The 24,009-nt window shown below is 40.7% G+C and overlaps 1 protein-coding gene across 1 annotated transcript in view; it reads right to left on the bottom strand.

Annotated features, from left to right (window-relative positions):
* The window catches only part of fbln2 (fibulin 2), a 345,987-nt gene that overhangs the window by 242,688 nt on the left and 79,290 nt on the right, over positions 1-24,009 (bottom strand).

Genomic DNA, 24,009 nt, shown 5'->3' with positions numbered 1-24,009 from the left:
GACATTCAACCATCATGACATCCAACCATCATGACACCCAACCATCATGACACCCAACCATCATGACATCCAACCATCAGGACATCCAACCATCATGACACCCAACAATCATGACATTCAACCAATTGTGACATCCAACAATCGTGAAATTCAACCATCAGGACATCCAACCATCATGACACCCAACCATCATGACACCCAACCATCATGACACCCAAACATCATGACATCCAACCAATCATGACATCCAACCATCATGACATCAAACAATCATGACATCCAACCATCAGGACATCCAACCATCATGACACCCAACCATCGTGACATCCAACAATTGTGACATCCAACAATCGTAAAATTCAACCATCAGGACATCCAACCATCATGACACCCAACCATCATGACATCAAACAATCATGACATCCAACCATCATGACATCAAACAATTGTGACATCCAACAATCGTGAAATTCAACAATCAGGACATCCAACCATCATGACATCCAACCATCATGACATCAAACAATTGTGACATCCAACAATCGTGAAATTCAACCATCATGACACCCAACCATCATGACATCAAACAATTGTGACATCCAACAATCGTGAAATTCAACCATCAGGACATCCAACCATCATGACATCCAACCATCATGACATCAAACAATCATGACATCCAACCATCATGACATCCAACCATCATGACATCAAACAATCATGACATCCAACCATCATGACACCCAACCATCATGACATCAAACAATTGTGACATCCAACAATCGTGAAATTCAACCATCATGACATCCAACCATCATGACATCCAACCATCATGACACCCAACCATCGTGACACCCAACCATCATGACATCCAACCATCATGACACCCAACCATCGTGACATCCAACCATCATGACACCCAATCATCATGACATCCAACCATCATGACACCCAACCATCATGACATCAAACAATTGTGACATCCAACAATCGTGAAATTCAACCATCATGACATCCAACCATCATGACATCCAACCATCATGACACCCAACCATCGTGACACCCAACCATCATGACATCAAACAATCATGACATCCAACCATCATGACACCCAACCATCATGACATCAAACAATTGTGACATCCAACAATCGTGAAATTCAACCATCATGACATCCAACCATCATGACATCCAACCATCATGACACCCAACCATCGTGACACCCAACCATCATGACATCCAACCATCATGACACCCAACCATCGTGACATCCAACCATCATGACACCCAATCATCATGACATCCAACCATCATGACACCCAACCATCATGACATCCAAATATTGTGACATCCAACAATCGTGAAATTCAACCATCAGGACATCATGACATCCAACCATCATGACGTCAAACAATCGTTACATCCAACAATCATTACATCAAGCCATCATGACACTCAACCATTATGCCATCCAACCATCATGACACCCAACACATGTTACATCCAATTATGACATCCACCTATAATGACATCCAACCATCATGACATCCAACAATCATGACTTCTGACAATTGTTTTATCATACCATCATGACATCCAACTATAATGAGATCCAACCATCATGACATCCAACAATCGTTACATCCAACTATCATGACAACCAACCATCATGACACCCAATCATCATAACGTCCAATCATCATGACATCAAACCACCTTGACATCCAACCATCATTACATCCAACAATAATTACATCCAACAATCATGAAATCGCACCATCATGACATCCAACCCCCATGACACCAAACCATCATGACATCCAACCATCACAACACCCAACCATCATGACATCCAACAATCGTTACATCAAGCCATCATGGTAACCAACAATCATGACACTCAACCATCATGGCATCCAACCATCTTCACATCCAACCATCATGACACCCAACCATCATGGCATCCAACCATCACGACACCCAACCATCTTGACACCCAACCATCTTGACATCCAACAATCATGACATCAAAACATTGTGACATCAAAACATCATGACATCCAACCATCATGACATCCAACATGCATTTTTTCACAAACAGTTACATTCAACAATCATGATATCAAACCATGACATCCAACCATCATGACATTTTAAACCATCGTGACATCCAACCATCATGACATCCAACCATCATGACATCCAAACATCATGGCATTCAAAAATCATGTCATCCAACCATTGTTACATCCAACCATCATGACATTCAACTATCATGACATCCAACCATCATGACATCCAACCATCGTGACATTCAACAATCATGACATCCAACAATCATGACATCCAACCATCGTGACATTCAACAATCATGACATCCAACCATCATGACACCCAACCATCGTGACATCCAACCATCATGACACCCAATCATCATTACATCCAACCATCATGACATTCAACAATCATGACATCCAACAATCATGACACCCAACCATCGTGACATTCAACAATCATGACATCCAACAATCATGACATCCAACCGTCGTGACATTCAACAATCATGACATCCAACAATCATGACACCCAACCATCGTGACATCCAACCATCATGACATCCAACCATCGTGACTTCCAACCATCATGACATCCAACCATCGTGACATTCAACCATCATGACACCCAACCATCGTGACATCCAACCATCATGACATCCAACCATCATGACATCCAACACTCATGACATCAAACCATCATGACACCCAACACTCATGACATCAAACCATCATGACACCCAACACTCATGACATCAAACCATCATGACACCCAACACTCATGACATCCAACCATCATGACACCCAACACTCATGACATCCAACCATCATGACATCCAACCATCATGACATCCAACACTCATGACATCAAACCATCATGACACCCAACACTCATGACATCAAACCATCATGACATCCAACACTCATGACATCAAACCATCATGACACCCAACACTCATGACATCAAACCATCATGACACCCAACACTCATGACATCCAACCATCATGACATCCAACCATCATGACACCCAACCATCATGACATCCAACCATCATGACACCCAACACTCATGACATCCAACCATCATGACATCCAACCATCATGACACCCAACCATCATGACATCCAACCATCATGACACCCAACACTCATGACATCAAACCATCATGACATCCAACACTCATGACATCAAACCATCATGACACCCAACACTCATGACATCCAACCATCATGACATCCAACCATCATGACACCCAACCATCATGACATCCAACCATCATGACATCCAACACTCATGACATCCAACCATCATGACACCCAACACTCATGACATCCAACACTCATGACATCAAACCATCATGACACCCAACACTCATGACATCCAACCATCATGACATCCAACCATCATGACACCCAACCATCATGACATCCAACCATCATGACATCCAACACTCATGACATCCAACCATCATGACACCCAACACTCATGACATCCAACCATCATGACATCCAACCATCATGACATCCAACCATCATGACATCCAACACTCATGACATCCAACACTCATGACATCCAACCATCATGACATCCAACCATCATGACACCCAACCATCATGACACCCAACCATCATGACATCCAACCATCATGACATCCAACCATCATGACACCCAACCCTCATGACACCCAACCCTCATGACATCCAACACTCATGACATCCAACCATCATGACACCCAACCATCGTGACATCCAACCATCATGACACCCAATCATCATGACATCCAACCATCATGGCATTCAAAAATCATGTCATCCAACCATTGTTACATCCAACCATCATGACATTCAACAATCATGACACCCAACCATCGTGACATTCAACAATCATGACATCCAACAATCATGACACCCAACCATCGTGACATTCAACAATCATGACATCCAACAATCATGACATCCAACCGTCGTGACATTCAACAATCATGACATCCAACCGTCGTGACATTCAACAATCATGACATCCAACCATCATGACATCCAACCATCGTGACTTCCAACCATCATGACATCCAACCATCGTGACATTCAACCATCATGACACCCAACCATCGTGACATCCAACCATCATGACATCCAACCATCATGACATCCAACACTCATGACATCCAACCATCATGACACCCAACACTCATGACATCAAACCATCATGACACCCAACACTCATGACATCCAACCATCATGACATCCAACCATCATGACACCCAACCATCATGACATCCAACCATCATGACATCCAACACTCATGACATCCAACCATCATGACACCCAACACTCATGACATCCAACACTCATGACATCAAACCATCATGACACCCAACACTCATGACATCCAACCATCATGACATCCAACCATCATGACACCCAACCATCATGACATCCAACCATCATGACATCCAACACTCATGACATCCAACCATCATGACACCCAACACTCATGACATCCAACCATCATGACATCCAACCATCATGACATCCAACACTCATGACATCCAACCATCATGACATCCAACACTCATGACATCCAACCATCATGACATCCAACCATCATGACACCCAACCATCATGACACCCAACCATCATGACACCCAACCATCATGACATCCAACCATCATGACATCCAACCATCATGACACCCAACCATCATGACACCCAACCATCATGACATCCAACCATCATGACACCCAACCATCATGACACCCAACCATCATGACATCCAACCATCATGACACCCAACCATCATGACACCCAACCCTCATGACACCCAACCCTCATGACACCCAACACTCATGACATCCAACCATCATGACATCCAACCATCATGACACCCAACCCTCATGACACCCAACACTCATGACATCCAACCATCATGACATCCAACCATCATGACACCCAACCATCATGACATCCAACCATCATGACATCAAACAATTGTTACATCCAACACTCATGACATCCAACACTCATGACATCCAACCATCATGACATCCAACCATCATGACACCCAACAATCATGACATTCAACCATCATGACATCCAACCATCATGACACCCAACCATCATGACACCCAACCATCATGACATCCAACCATCATGACACCCAACAATCATGACATTCAACCATCATGACATCCAACCATCATGACACCCAACCATCATGACATCCAACAATCATGACATTCAACCATCATGACATCAAACAATTGTGACATCCAACAATCGTGAAATTCAACCATCAGGACATCCAACCATCATGACACCCAACCATCATGACACCCAACCATCATGACATCCAACCAATCATGACATCCAACCATCATGACATCAAACAATCATGACATCCAACCATCAGGACATCCAACCATCATGACACCCAACCATCGTGACATCCAACAATTGTGACATCCAACAATCGTAAAATTCAACCATCAGGACATCCAACCATCATGACACCCAACCATCATGACACCCAACCATCATGACATCAAACAATCATGACATCCAACCATCATGACATCAAACAATTGTGACATCCAACAATCGTGAAATTCAACAATCAGGACATCCAACCATCATGACATCCAACCATCATGACATCAAACAATTGTGACATCCAACAATCGTGAAATTCAACCATCAGGACATCCAACCATCATGACATCCAACCATCATGACACCCAACCATCATGACATCAAACAATTGTGACATCCAACAATCGTGAAATTCAACCATCAGGACATCCAACCATCATGACACCCAACCATCATGACACCCAACCATCATGACATCAAACAATCATGACATCCAACCATCATGACATCCAACCATCATGACATCAAACAATCATGACATCCAACCATCATGACACCCAACCATCATGACATCAAACAATTGTGACATCCAACAATCGTGAAATTCAACCATCATGACATCCAACCATCATGACATCCAACCATCATGACACCCAACCATCGTGACACCCAACCATCATGACATCCAACCATCATGACACCCAACCATCGTGACATCCAACCATCATGACACCCAATCATCATGACATCCAACCATCATGACACCCAACCATCATGACATCCAAATATTGTGACATCCAACAATCGTGAAATTCAACCATCAGGACATCATGACATCCAACCATCATGACGTCAAACAATCGTTACATCCAACAATCATTACATCAAGCCATCATGACACTCAACCATTATGCCATCCAACCATCATGACACCCAACACATGTTACATCCAATTATGACATCCACCTATAATGACATCCAACCATCATGACATCCAACAATCATGACTTCTGACAATTGTTTTATCATACCATCATGACATCCAACTATAATGAGATCCAACCATCATGACATCCAACAATCGTTACATCCAACTATCATGACAACCAACCATCATGACACCCAATCATCATAACGTCCAATCATCATGACATCAAACCACCTTGACATCCAACCATCATTACATCCAACAATAATTACATCCAACAATCATGAAATCGCACCATCATGACATCCAACCCCCATGACACCAAACCATCATGACATCCAACCATCACAACACCCAACCATCATGACATCCAACAATCGTTACATCAAGCCATCATGGTAACCAACAATCATGACACTCAACCATCATGGCATCCAACCATCTTCACATCCAACCATCATGACACCCAACCATCATGGCATCCAACCATCACGACACCCAACCATCTTGACACCCAACCATCTTGACATCCAACAATCATGACATCAAAACATTGTGACATCAAAACATCATGACATCCAACCATCATGACATCCAACATGCATTTTTTCACAAACAGTTACATTCAACAATCATGATATCAAACCATGACATCCAACCATCATGACATTTTAAACCATCGTGACATCCAACCACCGTGACATCCACCCATCATGACATCCAACCATCATGACATCCAACCATCCTGTCATCCAATCATCATGACATCCAACAATCGTGACGTCCAACAATCGTTACATCCAACCATCATGACAACCAACTACCATGCCACCCAACCATCATGACATCCAACCATCATGACATCCAACATTTGTTAAATCCAACAACTGTTACATCCAACTACCATGCCACCCAACTATCATGACATCCAACCATCATGACATCCAACATTTGTTAAATCCAACAACTGTTACATCCAACAATCATGACACTCAACCATCATGGCATCCAACCATCTTGACATCCAACCATCATGACACCCAACAATCATGGCATCCAACCATCTTGACATCCAACCATCATGACACCCAACCATCTTGACATCCAACAATAGTGACATCCAACAATCATGACATCAATACATTGTGACATCAAAACATCATGACATCCAACCATCATGACATCCAACATGCATTTTTTCACAAACAGTTACATTCAACAATCATGATATCAAACCATGACATCCAACCATCATGACATTTTAAACCATCGTGACATCCAACCATCATGACATCCAATCATCATGACATCCAATCATCATGACATCCAACAATCGTGACGTCCAACAATCGTTACATCCAACCATCATGACAACCAACTACCATGCCACCCAACCATCATGACATCCAACATTTGTTAAATCCAACAACTGTTACATCCAACAATCATGACACCCAACTATCATGACATCCAACCATCATGACATCAAACCATCACAACATCCAACCATCATGACATCCAACAATCGTTATATCCAACCATCATGACATCCAACCATCATGACCTCCAACAATCGTTACATCCAACCATCATGACATCCAACAATCGATACATCCAACCTTAATGACATCCAACCATCATGACATCCAACCATCATGACATCCAACACTCATGATATCCAACCATCATGACATCCAACAATCGACACATCCAACCATCATGACATCCAACAATCGATACATCCAACCTTAATGACATCCAACCATCGTTACATCCGACCATCATGTGGAGACAGAAGAGAGAGAATGGATATATATTCTAGCGCTAAAAGAGAAGCCATAAACACTGAAGTTTAAAACATAGCTAGCTAGTGGCTAACATCCCTCCACAGTGTTTTAACTACTTCTAAATGACTAATCCTGGCCTCCATGGCGACATATAGTCAGTTTCTTACAAATACTATTACCACTGGAGGACAAGGAATAACTAAACATGCTTCACTACACACCGTAGGGGAACATACAGTAGCTAACTGCTAATAGCAAGCTAGTGCTCCTTAATGTAAACAAACGGAACTATACAAATATCTACTGTCACGATACCAAGTACAAGAGTCCACATTTTTTTATTATCACAAAATATTTTATTGTTTATGAAGTCAGGAAATACGTCCCTGGACACATGAGGACTTTGACTACGACCAATGTATGATCCCGGAACTACTTGGTATCGGATCGACACCCCAATGTGTAGTATCAGCCAAAACCTATGTCGAGTATCAAAGAAGAGAAGAATAAGTGATAATTACATTGGAACAGAAGTGTCGATAGAACGTGTTAAAAGAGGAAGTAAGCAGATATTAACAGGAAATGAAGAAGTAGTGTTGCCAAAATAAAATGACACAATATGTTACTGCTTATGTCAGCAGAATATTTAGGAGCCTTTATTTGTTTACTTCCTACTAAAAGACAAATAGTCTAGTATGTTCACTATTTTATTTAAGGACAACTTTATTCTTGATGTGTAATAAAAAGTTATGTTTCATGTGTCAGAAAGCGTTTTGTTCAAATGAAACCATTACTGATTTATTTGTGGGGGTTTTGTTTCTAGAAGTATTGCAATACATGTTGGTAGTATCGGACACGCCTGCTGATATCACTCACTCTGTTTTATTGGTCTTGCAGGTCTGAAGGAGACACGTCCAGGATGGTCAGGTACACTTTGTACTTCTACTTCTAATTCTGAACCATGGTCAGGTACACTTTGTCCATCTACTTGTAATCCTGAATCATGGTCTGGTTCACTTGGTCCATCTACTTGTAATCCTGAATCATGGTCTGGTACACTTGGTCCATGTACTTGTAATCCTGAATCAGGGTCTGGTACACTTGGTCCATCTACTTGTGATTCTGAATCATGGTCTGGTACACTTGGTCCATCTACTTGTAATCCTGAATCATGGTCTGGTACACTTGGTCCATCTACTTGTGATCCTGAATCATGGTCTGGTACACTTGGTCCATCTACTTGTGATCCTGAATCATGGTCTGGTACACTTGGTCCATCTACTTGTGATCCTGAATCATGGTCTGGTACACTTGGTCCATCTACTTGTAATCCTGAATCATGCTCTGGTACACTTGGTCCATCTACTTGTAATCCTGAATCATGGTCTGGGATCAGACAAAGAGCAGCTCAAAGACTTCTATGGAAATAAACCAACCGAGAGTCAGTTTTCCCACTCCCGGACGCGGGTCACCGGGGTCCACCTCTGGAGCCAGACCCGGAGTTGTAGCACAATGGTGAGTGCCTGGTGCATGGGGCCTGGTCCGAAGAGGCAACGTGGGTCCCCCCTCCTGTGGGCTCACCAGTCAAGGGAGGGGCCATAGAGGTCGGGTGCGATCTGAGCTGGGCGGCAGCAGAAGGGCAGGGCACTTGGCGGTCCGATCCTCGGCTACGTAAGCTAGCTCTTGGGACGTGGAACGTCACCTCGCTGGGGGGGGAAGAAGCCGGAGCTAGTGCGCAAGGTGGAGAAGTTCCGGCAGGATATAGTCGGACTCACTTCAATGCACAACAAGGGCTCTGAAACCAGTTCTCTCAAGAAGGGTTGGACTCTCTTCCACACAGGCGTGGCACGCATTGAGAGGCGACAGGCTGGAGTAGCAATTCTTGTTGCCCCCCGGCTCAAAGCCTGCACGTTGGAGTTCAACCCATTGGACAAGAGGGTAACTTCCCTCCGCGACGGGTCCTGATAGTTGTTTGTGCTTACGCACCAAGCAGCAGTTCAGAGTACCCACCCTTTTTGGGTACAATCGAGGGAGTACTGGAAAGTGCTCCCACTGGGGGACTTCAACGCTCATGTTGGCAATGACAGTGAAACCTGGAGAGGCGTGATTGGGAAGAATGGCCGCCCGGAACTGAACCCGAGTGGTGTTTTGTTATTGGACTTTTGTGCTGATCAAAGATTGTCCAAAACGAACACCATGTTCAAGCATAAGGGTGTCCATATGTGCACTTGGCACTTGGACACCCTAGGCCGCAGTTCCATGATCGACTTCGTAGTTGTGTCATCGGATTTGCGGCCTCATGTTTTGGACACTCGGGTGAAGAGAGGGGCAGAGTTTTTTACCGATCACCACTTGATTGTGGTGATTGTGGTGAGTTGGCTGCGATGGTGGGGGAGGATGCCGGACAGACCTGTCAGGCCCAAGCGCATTGTGAGGGTCTGCTGGGAACGTCTGGCAGAGTCCCCTGTCAGACAAAGTTTCAATTCCCACCTCTGGAAGAACTTTGAACACGTCACGAGGGAGGTGCTGGACATTGAGTCCGAGTGGACCTTGTTCCGCACCTCTATTGTCGAGGCGGGTAATTGGAACTGTGGTCGCAAGGTAGTTGGTGCCTGTTGTGGTGAGGGATGCCGTCAAGCTGAGGAAAGAGTCCTATCGGGTTATTTTGGCTCATAGGACTCCGGAGGCAGTGGACAGGTACCGACAGGCCAAGCGGTGTGCGGCTTCAGTGGTCGCGGAGGCAAAAACTCGGACATGGGAGGAGTTCGGGAAGCCATGGAAAACGAGTTCCGGACGGCTTCGAAGCGATTCTGGACCACCGACCGCCCTCAAGAAGGGGAAGGAGTGCGCTGTCAACACCATGTATGATGAGGATGGTGTTCTGCTGACCTCGCATGCGGATGTTGCGGATCGGTGGAAGGAATACTTCGAAGACCTCCTTAATCCCACCAATACGTCTTCCTATGAGGAAGCAGTTCCTGGTGAATCTTTGACGGGCTCTCCTATTTCTGGGGATGAGGTTGCTGAGGTAGTTAAAAAGCTCCTCGGTGGCAAGGCCCAGGGGGTGGATGAAATCTGCCCGGAGTTCCTTAAGGCTCTGGATGCTGTGGGGCTGTCTTGGTTTCCAAGACTCTGCGACATCGCATGGACATCGGGGGCGGTACCTCTGGATTGGCAGACCGGTGTGGTGGTTCCTCTCTTTAAGAAGGAACCGGAGGATGTGTTCCAACTATTGTGGGATCACACTCCTTATGTCTATTCAGGTGTACTGGAGAGGAGGCTACGCCGGAAAGTCGAACCTCGGATTCAGGAGGAACAGTGTGGTTTTCGTCCTGGTCGTGGAACTGTGGACCAGCTCTATACTCTCGGCAGGGTTCTTGAGGGTGCATGGGAGTTTGCCCAACCAGTCTACATGTGCTTTGTGGACTTGGAGAAGGCATTCGACCGTGTCCCTCGGGAAGTCCTGTGGGGAGTGCTCAAAGAGTTTGGGGTATCGGACTGTCTTATTGTGGCGGTCCGCTCCCTGTATGATCAGTGTCAGAGCTTGGTCCGCATTGCTGGCAGTAAGTCGGACACGTTTCCAGTGAGGGTTGGACTCTGCCAAGGCTGTCCTTTGTCACCGATTCTGTTCATAACTTTTATGGACAGAATTTCTAGGCGCAGTCAAGGCGTTGAGGGGTTCCGGTTTGGTTGCCGCGGGATTAGGTCTCTGCTTTTTGCAGATGATGTGGTCCTGATGGCTTCATCTGGCCGGGATCTTCAGCTCTCACTGGATCGGTTCGCAGCCGAGTGTGAAGCGACTGGAATGAGAATCAGCACCTCCAAGTCCAAGTCCGTGGTTCTCGCCCAGAAAAAGGTGGAGTGACATCTCCGGGTTGGGGAGGAGACCCTGCCCCAAGTGGAGGAGTTCAAGTACCTAGGAGTCTTGTTCACGAGTGAGGGAAGAGTGGATCGTGAGATCGACAGACGGATCGGTGCGGCGTCTTCAGTAATGCGGACGTTGTATCGATCCGTTGTGGTGAAGAATGAGCTGAGCCGGAAGGCAAAGCGCTCAATTTACCGGTTGTTCTACGTTCCCATCCTCACCTATGGTCATGAGCTTTGGGTCATGACCGGAAGGATAAGATCACGGGTACAAGAGGCCGAAATTAGTTTCCTCTGCCGTGTGGCGGGGCTCTCCCTCAGAGATAGGGTGAGAAGCTCTGTCATCTGAGAGGAGCTTAAAGTAAAGCTGCTGCTCCTCCCCATCGAGAGGAGCCAGATGAGGTGGCTCGGGCATCTGGTCAGGATGCCACCCGAACGCCTCCCTAGGGAGGTGTTTAGGGCATGTCCAACCGGTAGGAGGCCACGGAGAAGACCCAGGACACGTTGGGAAGACTATGTCTCCCGGCTGGCCTGGGAACGCCTCGGGATCCCCCGGGAAGAGCTGGACGAAGTGGCTGGGGAGAGGGAAGTCTGGGTTTCCCTGCTTAGGCTGTTGCCCCCGCGACCCGACCTCGGATAAGCAGAAGAAGATGGATGGATGGATGGATACTATTTTATTATTATTATTATGATTGTTGTTATTATTATTATAAGAGCCAGCGTGATTAAATAATTATTTTGACGGTCAAATCCTTGTGTCGCTGTTCTACAAAGAACTGCCAGCAGTGCCTTGGAGAACAATTAAAACCAGAACTTGATGATGAAGGATCAAAAGCAAGAACGTGTCTGACCTCTCACTGCACTGACGTGTTGCTGGAACCACAAGAAGATTGTGTCCTGCTTCACGGAGCAGACCCGTGCGGTCCAGAATCCGTCCAGTGTGTCCTCCCTCGCTAGAGTTCTCCATGGGGAACACAGAAGCCAGCCTCTCCTTTTGGTTGCCATGGAGACGATGCTCCTATAAAAGAGGGAGGAGGGCGAGCCTTCTTCCTCAAGTCCTCTTTGGACCACGGGAAGGGATCAGACCTTGTTCTGTAGACGTGGGCTGCAGGAGAACCTTGTAGAACACCATTGTTGCATGGAAGGAGCAGCTCGGTGCTCAGAAGATCAAACTTCATGTCTGTGAAGTTCTTCTCACGCTTTGGAGGGTTTTTCTCTCGCTTAACTGCTAGCCCATCCATCCATCCATCCATTTTCTACCGCTTATTCCCTTTCGGGGTCGCGGGGGGCGCTGGCGCCTATCTCAGCTACAATCGGGCAGAAGGCGGGGTACACCCTGGACAAGTCGCCACCTCATCACAGGGCCAACACAGATAGACAGACAACATTCACACTCACATTCACACACTAGGGCCAATTTAGTGTTGCCAATTAACCTATCCCCAGGTGCATGTCTTTGGAAGTGGGAGGAAGCCGGAGTACCCGGAGGGAACCCACGCATTCACGGGGAGAACATGCAAACTCCACACAGAAAGATCCTCAGCCTGGAATTGAACCCAGGACTGCAGGACCTTCGTATTGTGAGGCAGACGCACTAACCCCTCTGCCACCGTGAAGCCCATGCATACAAAAGTGGCCAATTAAACTCGGGCTGGACGATACGGCTGAAAACGGTATCACGATATCACTGTTCTATATCGATTAATTATACTTTTTTTTTTTTTTTTGTAGAAATTTTAATTCAGGTTTATAATTTTCCTCTTTTAAAAAAAATATTATTTATTTATTTATTCCTTTGACAGGGAAATCATAATACAGGTACTGAGAAAACAGACTTTTGTTTCCCTCACCGGCCCTAAAAAATTTTAAATAAATAAATAAATACACCCAAAAAATTACAAAATCAAAAATACAATTATCGTTTATTATCGATTAGTTTTAGTCACCAATGGAAAATGAGGAGCAGGATAAAAGTGCATTTTTATTTGAATTGTAACCTCTGCTATCAAGACAGAAAGGAAACGTCAACACAATCCCTGGAAAACAGACACGGAATGTAAACAAAATATTAAAATCGCCCTGAACTTTTAAACAATAAGCTCTTAAAAATCATGAATATGTAAGAAATGCTTCTTAAAGTGTAAGAAAATTGTGAAAATATAAACATAGAGAAACTTGAGAAGGACTATTTCCTACAGGTTTAGTGTGAGGAAATAATGGCTGTGTAACATTATTCTGCCCTATTCCTACTGTACTGGAATATGATACTGATATCTACTGTACTGGAATATCATACTGATATCTACTGTATTGATCATGTTAGTATCTACTATACTGGAGTATGATACTGATATCTACTGTACTGGAATATGATGTTGCTATCTACTGCACTGGAATATGATACTGATATCTACTGTATTGGTCATGTTGGTATCTACAATACTGGAATATGATGTTGGTATTGGCTGAACTGGAATATCATACTGATATCTACTGTATAGGATATCATGTTGCTATCCACTGTACTGGAATATGATACTGATATCTACTATACAGGAATATGATACTGATATCTACTGTACTGGAATATGATGTTGCTATCTACTGCACTGGAATATGATGTTGCTATCTACTGTATTGTTCATGTTGGTATCTACTATACTGGAATATGATGTTGGTATCTACTGCACTGGACTATGCTACTGATATCTACTACATTGATATCATTTTGGTATCTAATGTGCTGCAGTATGATACTGATATTCACTGCAATGGAATATGATGTTGGTATCTACTGTATGGATACATGATGTTGGTATCTATTGTACTGGAATATGATACTGATATCTACTGTACTAAAATATGAAATTGATATCTACTGTGCTGATATGATGTTGGTATTTACTGTTCTGGAATATGATACTGATATCTACTTTACTGGAATATGATGTTGGTATCTACTGTAGTGGAATTTGATACTGATATCTACTGTATTGGATATCATGCTGGTATCTACTGTACTTGAATATGATACTGATATCTACTTCACTGGAATATGATTTTGCTATATACTGCACTGGAATATGATACTGATATCTACTGTATTGATCATGTTGGTATCTACTATACTGTAATATGATACTGATATCTACTGTACTGGAATATGATGTTATTATTTATTATTTGTTTTGCAGTAATTGTTTACGTATTTGTAATTTATCGGTCGATCTCACCAATGATTGAAATGTTTTAATGACCTATGGAAGATAAAGAGCAGTATATATATATATATATATATATATATATATATATATATATATATATATATATATATATATATACACACACATATATATATATATATATATACATATATATATATATATATATATATATATATATATATATATATGTATATGTGTGTGTGTGTGTGTTGTATACTATTATATAAGTATACAACAATTACAGGCGTACACACACACTATTATACGATGGTTTACTAAAATATGAATATATTAAAAGAATAATGAGTAAATAAAGTTGATCTTGTGGAATGTGTTGTCGTCTGCAGGAGACATTCCTCACTTCCTGTCTCCGCCCCAGAGCATGCTGGGAATTTGGTGTCATCTGACAGCAGTGAAGGTGGTCCTTGTCACAGGTGGAAGTCTGCTTCTCTCAGGTGAGTTGGCACTTCCTCTTCAGCACGCTGTTGCCTTGGTAACATCACCATCCTCCTCCTCATCCTCCTCATCATCACCCTTTGCTTTTGGGATGATGATGATTTGTTGTCTATGTTTGAAATGTACAGCAGCTGTTTATCATATTCAAATATGATACTGAGATCTACTGTACTGGAATAAGATGTTGGTATGTACTGCACAGGAATATGATACTGATATCTGCTGTATTGTCTATTATGTTGGTATCTACTGTACTGGAATATGATACTGATATCTACTGTATTGGCTATCATGTTGGTATCTACTGTACTGGAATATGATACTGATATCTACTGTACTGGAATATGATGTTGGTATCTACTGCACTGGAATATAATACTGATATCTACTATATTGGATATCATGTTGGCATCTACTGTACTGCAATATGATACTGATATCTACTGCAATGGAATATGATACTGATATCTACTTTACTGGATATCATGTTGCTATCTACTGTACTGGAATATGATACTGATATCTACTGTATTGGCTATCATGTTGGTATCTACTGTACTGGAATATGATACTGATATCTACTGTACTGGAAAATGATGTTGGTATCTACTGCAATGGAATGCAATTCTCATATCTACTATATTGGAAAACATGTTGGTATATACTCTACTGCAATATGATGCTAATATCTACTGCAATGGAATGATTTCTACTGTACTGGAATGTGATGTTGGTATCAGCTGAACTGGAATATGATACTGATATCTACTGTATAGGATATGATGTTAGTATCTACTGTAATGGAATATGATGTCGGTATCTACTGTACTGGACTATGACACTGATATCTGCTGTATTGGATATCATTTTGGTATCCACTCTACTGGAATATGATACTGATATCTACTGCAAAGGAATATGATTTGGGTCTCTACTGTACGGATACATGATGTTATTATCTACTGCACTGGATTATGATGTTATCTATTGTACTGGAATATGATACTGATATCTACTATACTGGAACATGATATTGATATATCTACTGTGCTGGATATGATGTTGGTATCTACTGCACTGGAATATGATACAGATATCTACTGTAATGGAATATGATGTTGGTATCTACTGTACTGGATATCATGTTGATGTCCACTGTACTGGAAAATGATACTGTTATCACCTGTACTGGAACATGATACTGATATCTACTGTACTGGAATATGATTTTGGTATCTACTGCACTGGAATATGATACTGGTATCTACTTTACTGGATATCATGTTGCTATTTACTGTACTGGAATATGATACTGATATCTACTGCACTGGAATATGATGTTGGTATTTACTGCACTGTAATATGATACTGATATCTACTGTATTGGCTATCATGTTGGTATCTACTGTACTGGAGTATAATACTGATATCTAATGTACTGGAATATGATGTTGGTATCTACTGCACTGGAATGCAATACTGATATCTTCTATATTGGATATCATGTTCGCATCTACTGTACTGCAATTTGATATTGATATTGATATATCTACTGTGCTGGATATGATGTTGTTATCTACTGCACTGGAATATGATACAGATATCTACTGTTCTTGAATATGATGTTGGTATCTACTGTACTGGATATCATGTTGATATCCACTGTACTGGAAAATGATACTGATATCACCTGTATTGGAATATGATACTGATATCCACTGTACTGGAATATGATGTTGGTATCTACTGCACTACAATATGATACTGTTATCTACTTTACTGGGATATGATGTTGGTATCTACTGTACTGGACTATGATACTGATATCGATTGTATTGGATATCAAGTTGGTATCTACTGTACTGGAATATGATACTGATATCTACTGTATTGGATAGCATGTTGGTATATACTGTACTGCAATATGATATTAGTATCTACTGCAATGGAATATGTTGTTGGTATCTACTGTAAGGACACGTGATGTTTGTATCTACTCTACTGGGATATGATACTGATATTTGCTGTACTGGAATAGGATGTTGGTATCTACTGCACTGGAATATGATACGGATATCTACTGTATTGGCTATCATGTTGATATCTACTGTACTGGAATATATTACTGATATGTACTCTACTGGAATATGATGTTGGTATCTACTGCACTGGAATGCAATACTGATATCTACTATATTGGATGTCATGTTGGCATCTACTGTACTGCAATATGATACTGATATCTACTGTACTGGAATATGATGTTGGCATCTACTGTACTGGATATCATGTTGGTATCCACTGTTCTGTAAAATGATACTGATATCACCTCTACTGGAATATGATACTGATATCGACTGAATTGGATATCATGTTGGTATCTACTGTACTGGAATATGATACTGATATATATTGTATCGGATATAATGTTGGTATATACTGTCCTGCAATATGATACTGATATCTACTGCAATGGAATATGATCTTGGTAACTACTGTGCTGGAATAGGATCTTGGTATCTACTATACTAGAATATGATACTGATATCTACCGCACTGGGATATAATGGTGTATCCCACGTACTGGAATTTGATGTTGGTATCGACTCTACTGGACTATGATTTTGGTATCTACTGTACTGGAATTCGATGTTGGTATCGACCTGAACTGGACCATGATGTTGGTATCTACTGTATAGGAACATGATACTGTTATTTACTCTCCTGGAATATGATACTGGTATCTACTGTACTGGAATATGATGTTGGTATCTACTTTGGTGGAATATGATGTTGGTATCTACTGTACTGGAATATGATACTGGTATATACTGTACTGGAATATGATTTCGGTATCTACCTTACTGGACCATGATGTTGGTATCTTCTGTAATGGAATATGATACTGATATATATTGTACTGTAATATGATGTTGGTATCTACTGTACTGTAAAATGATAATATCATCTTCTGTAAGGAGATACGATATTGGTATCTACTGTACTGGAATATGATGTCGGTATCTACTGTAAGGAAACATGATGTTGGTATCTATAATGTTGGTATCTACTTTAAGATGAAGTGAGATGTACAGTAAGTACAGTATTGGGGCTTTAGAGGCCGAGAGTGTTTTCAAAGAGATGTGCTTTGTCGTCAATGTACATAACACATCATATAATAATGATCATATTAATAGTAATAGTAAAAATAATAATAATGTTGGTAATATTATTATTATTATTATTATTATTATTATTATTATTATTAACGACTGGGACAAGCGGTAGAAAATAGATGATAATACTGTGCAGCTCACAAGGGAAGCTGCGTGTTCTATTTTTAAACTTTCCTACTTAGAAGTTTCCAAGTAGTTTTTAGTAACACATCTATTTTTGTCTCATATTTTACATTTCTTCCATTTGTGATAAGTTGCTTCTTTCAACTTGAACACTTGGATTTACCCATAATGCACTTGTGCTCGCCCTGTGACACTGTCACACAAATTATTGCAAATTATGTTTTGTTTTTTCAAACAAATTCATGTTTTAATTTGTGCTTCGTTAACATTTTGTGTTTAGTCCTGCACTTTTCTGGCCCTCATCTTTGTTGATCTTATTTGATCTTGGTTGATCTTGTTTGATCTTAATTGATCTTAATTGGAGACAGGTGAGTGTTTGAGGGACAGGTGAGTGTTTGAGGGACGGGGAAGTGTTTCAGGGACAGGTGATTGTTTCAGGGACAGGTGATTGTTTCAGGGACATGTGAGGGTTTCAGGAACAGGTGAGGGTTTTAGGAACAGTTGACAGGTGAGTGTTTCAGGGACAGGTGAGGGTTTTAGGGACAGGTGAATATTTTAGGGAAAAGTGAGTTTTTCAAAGACAGTTGAGTACTTTAGACACAGGTGACATGTGAGTGTTTCAGGGACAGGTGATTGTTTCAGGGACATGTGAGGGTTTCAGGAACAGGTGAGGGTTTTAGGAACAGTTGACAGGTGAGTGTTTCAGGGACAGGTGAGTGTTTCAGGGACAGGTGAGTGTTTCAGAGACAGGTTAGGGGTTAAAGGACAGGTGAGTGTTTCAGAGACAGGTGAGTGTTTCAGGGACAGGTGAGTGTTTCAGGGACAGGTGAGTGTTTCAGGGACAGGTGACTGTTGCAGAGACAGGTGAGCGTTTCAGGGACAGGTGAGTGTTTCAGAGATAGGTGAGTGTTTCAGAGACAGGTGAGGGTTTTAGGGACAGGTGAATATTTTAGGGAAAAGTGAGTTTTTCAAAGACAGTTGAGTACTTTAGACACAGGTGACATGTGAGTGTTGCAGGGACAGGTGAGTGTTTTAGAGACAGGTGAGTGTTTTAGGGACAGATGAGTGTTTCAGGGACAGGTGAGTGTTTCAGAGACAGGTTAGGGGTTAAAGGACAGGTGAGTGTTTCAGAGACAGGTGAGTGTTTCAGGGACAGGTGAGTGTTTCAGGGACAGGTGAGTGTTTCAGGGACAGGTGACTGTTGCAGAGACAGGTGAGCGTTTCAGGGACAGGTGAGTGTTTCAGAGATAGGTGAGTGTTTCAGAGACAGGTGAGGGTTTTAGGGACAGGTGAATATTTTAGGGAAAAGTGAGTTTTTCAAAGACAGTTGAGTACTTTAGACACAGGTGACATGTGAGTGTTGCAGGGACAGGTGAGTGTTTTAGAGACAGGTGAGTGTTTTAGGGACAGATGAGTGTTTCAGGGACAGGTGAGTGTTTCAGGGACAGGTGACTGTTGCAGAGACAGGTGAGGGTTTTAGGGACAGGTGAGTGTTTCAGGGACAGGTGAGTGTTTCAGAGATAGGTGAGTGTTTCAGAGACAGGTGAGGGTTTTAGGGACAGGTGAATATTTTAGGAAAAAGTGAGTTTTCAAAGACAGTTGAGTGCTTCAGACACAGGTGACATGTGAGTGTTGCAGGGACAGGTGAGTGTTTTAGAGACAGGTGAGTCTTTTAGGGACAGGTGAGTGTTTTAGGGACATGTGAGTGTTTCAGGGACAGGTGAGTGTTTCAGAGATAGGTGAGTGTTTCAGAGACAGGTGAGGGTTTTAGGGACAGGTGAGTATTTTAGGGAAAAGTGAGTTTTTCAGAGACAGTTGAGTGTTTCAGACACAGGTGACATGTGAGTGTTGCAGGGACAGGTGAGTGTTTCAGAGACAGGTGACGGTTTTAGGGACAGGTGAGTTTTTCAGAGACAGTTGACAGGTGAGTGTTTCAGGAATAAGTGAGTATTTCAGGGACAGGTCCCATGTGAGTGTTTCAGGGACAGGTGAGTGTTTCAGGGACAGCTGAGTGTTGCAGGGACAGGTGAGTGTTGCAGGGACAGGTGATTGTTGCAGGGACAGGTGAATGTTGCAGGGACAGGTGAGTGTTGCAGGGACAGGTGATTGTTGCAGGGACAGGTGAGTGTTGCAGGGACAGGTGAGTGTTTTAGAGACAGGTGAGTGTTTCAGAGACAGGTGTGCGTTTCAGGGACAGCTGAGTGTTTCAGGGAAGTTGAGTGTTTCAGAGACAGGTGAGTGCTTTGTGGACATGTGAGTGTCACAGGTACAGATGAGTGGTGCACACAGATTTGCACACATTTTTCAAAGGTAAAGTTTCCTGGTATTACCTGTAGTCCAGGTAAGTGTTTCAGGGACAGGTGAGGGTTTTAGGGAAAGGTGAGTGTTTCATGGACATGGTATTACCTGAAGTCTAGGTAATACCCATGAAGTAAACAGGTAATACCAATAAAATAAAATGTACTATAAAGTGTACTTCTATGGTGCTAACTGGACTACATGCAGTTTACAATCATATCTTGTCATATTTGTAGTATATTGGCATAAATATAAAAGTATATCCTCCTTTTATTTTGAAATATTAACGCCAGCTGCCTATTGTAATGATGTCAGACCGATATAACTATTGATGAGGACACTCGACTGGATCTGCAAGTGTGTGTACATAGTACTATCCACAACAGGTGTTGCCATGACAACAACCTGCACGTCGAGCTGTGTGTTTTGTTTACACGACCACAAGGACGTCTTTTGTTTGCCTTGTTATTGTTGAATAAAGCATAATAATGATTGAAGTAGTAGCACTACAAATACTGCGGGCTGTTTTTAAACCTTTCAGGGATTAAGTCTCTGTCATAAAAAATTTAAAAATAAGGTGTTTATTATTATTTTTTTACTGAAATGTTTAAATCTCTAGATCAACTTCAGATCTATCCGTCAATATAAAGTCTAAATTGTTTGTTTCATGCTTTTTTTGGTTCTTTATGGCAAAAACACAAAATGTGCAATATTTGCAAAACTTTATATAATATAAAAAATATAAAAGATTGCATAAATGTTTTAAAGTGGGCAATTGTGTGCGATAAATAGGTCAATAATTCATAACATTGATTTTGATTTGTTATCATTTTTTGAGCAATGAGTTGTGAAAAAAAAAAGTGCACTAAAATTCTTGGGGACCCAAAAAGGTCCCACTCATAAATGTGTTTAAAAATAAATAATTCATCATTTTTATTGTTTGACTTTCAAAGCCTAAATCTCTGCATCAACTTCTAGTTTTTAATATTTTTGTTAGTTTTTTTATGTCCTTTTTGTCATAGAAAGTATTTTTATGGTAAAAACACAACAAATGCAATATTTGCTCAATTTTATATAATATAAAAACTATTAAAAATTGCATAAATGTTTTAAAGTGATGTCTTAAAATAGGTCACTAATACTTAACATTGATTTTAATTTGTTATTATTTTTTGAGAAATTAGTTATAAAAAAAAAAGTGCACTAAAATTCTCGGGGACCCAAAAAGGTCCCACTCATAAATGTGTTGAAAATAAGTCACATCATTTTTATTTTTTTGGCTTTCAAAGCTTGTATCTTTGCATCAATTTCTAGTTTTTTATTATTTTTGTTTATTTGTTCGTTTGTTTTATGCTCTTTTCGTCAAAGAAACTGTTTTCATGGCAAAAACACAAAATGTGCAATATTTGCAATACTTGTTATAATGTGAAAAATCTAAAAAAATTGCATAAATGTTTTAAAGTGGGAAATAATTCATAACATTGATTTTGATTTGTTATTTTTTTTGAGCAATGAGTTATATATATATATATATATATATATATATACATATGAGGTAGATCACCTCGACTTGGTCATTTATTAAGTAATTGATTAACGTTGAAAAACTAAACTTATTGGGGTGTTGCCATTTAGTGGTCATTTGTATGGAATATGTACTGTACTGTGCAATCTACTAATACAAGTTTCAATCAATCAATCAAATCAATGAATGCCTACTGAGCCTATGGTGCTGTTAAGTTATTGTGGCTCAATGTGCCTTAAATTTTTTTTTTTTTCATGCTTTATTATTTAATATATATTATTGTTTTAGTTCGTTAAGAAATTTTCCTGGCTATGAATTTGCTCATTGCTATTTTTATGTTTTTGTGCATTATTTGTTGCCGTAATCATTAAACAAACAGGTTACTCATTAGTTACTCAGTACTTGAGTAGTTTTTCACAACATAATTTTTACTTTTACTCAAGTAAATATTTGGGTGACTACTCCTTACTTTTACTTGAGTAATACATCTCTAAAGTAACAGTACTCTTACTTGAGTATATATATATATATATATATATATATATATATATATATATATATATATATATATATATATATATATATATATATATATATATATATATATATAAAAGTGCACTAAAATTCTTGGGGACCCAAAAAGGTCTCACTCATAAATGTGTTAAAAATAAGTCATACATCATTTTTATTTTTTGGCTTTCAAAGCTTGAATCTCTGCATCAACTTCTAGTTTTGATTATATTTATTTGTTTGTTTTATGCTCATTTTGTCATAGAAAGGGTTTTATGGTAAAAACACAAAATGTGCAATATTTGCACAACTTTATATAATATAAAAAATATAAAAGATTGCATAAATGTTTTAAAGTGGGAAATTGTATGTCTTAAATAGGTATATTATTAATAATATTGATTTTTATTTTTATTTTTGGAGCAATGAGTTAAAAAAAAAAAAAAGTGCACTAAAATTCTTGGGGACCCAAAAAGGTCCCACTCATAAAAGTGTTAAAAATAAGTCATACATCATTTTTATATTTTGGCTTTCAGAACTTGAATCTTTGCATCAATTTATATTTTTTTATTATTTTTGTTTTTTTGTTTGTTTGTTTGTTTGTTTTATGCTCTTTTTTGTCATAGAAAGTGTTTTATGGCAAAAACACAATGTGCAATATTTGCAAAACTTGATATAATGTAAAAAATATAAAAT

The sequence above is a fragment of the Nerophis ophidion genome, linkage group LG06 (assembly GCF_033978795.1).
Source record: "Nerophis ophidion isolate RoL-2023_Sa linkage group LG06, RoL_Noph_v1.0, whole genome shotgun sequence".
Lineage (NCBI taxonomy): Eukaryota > Metazoa > Chordata > Actinopteri > Syngnathiformes > Syngnathidae > Nerophis > Nerophis ophidion.
The sequence above is the reverse complement of the archived record's forward strand: the minus strand, read 5'-3'. Positions and strand labels throughout refer to the sequence as shown.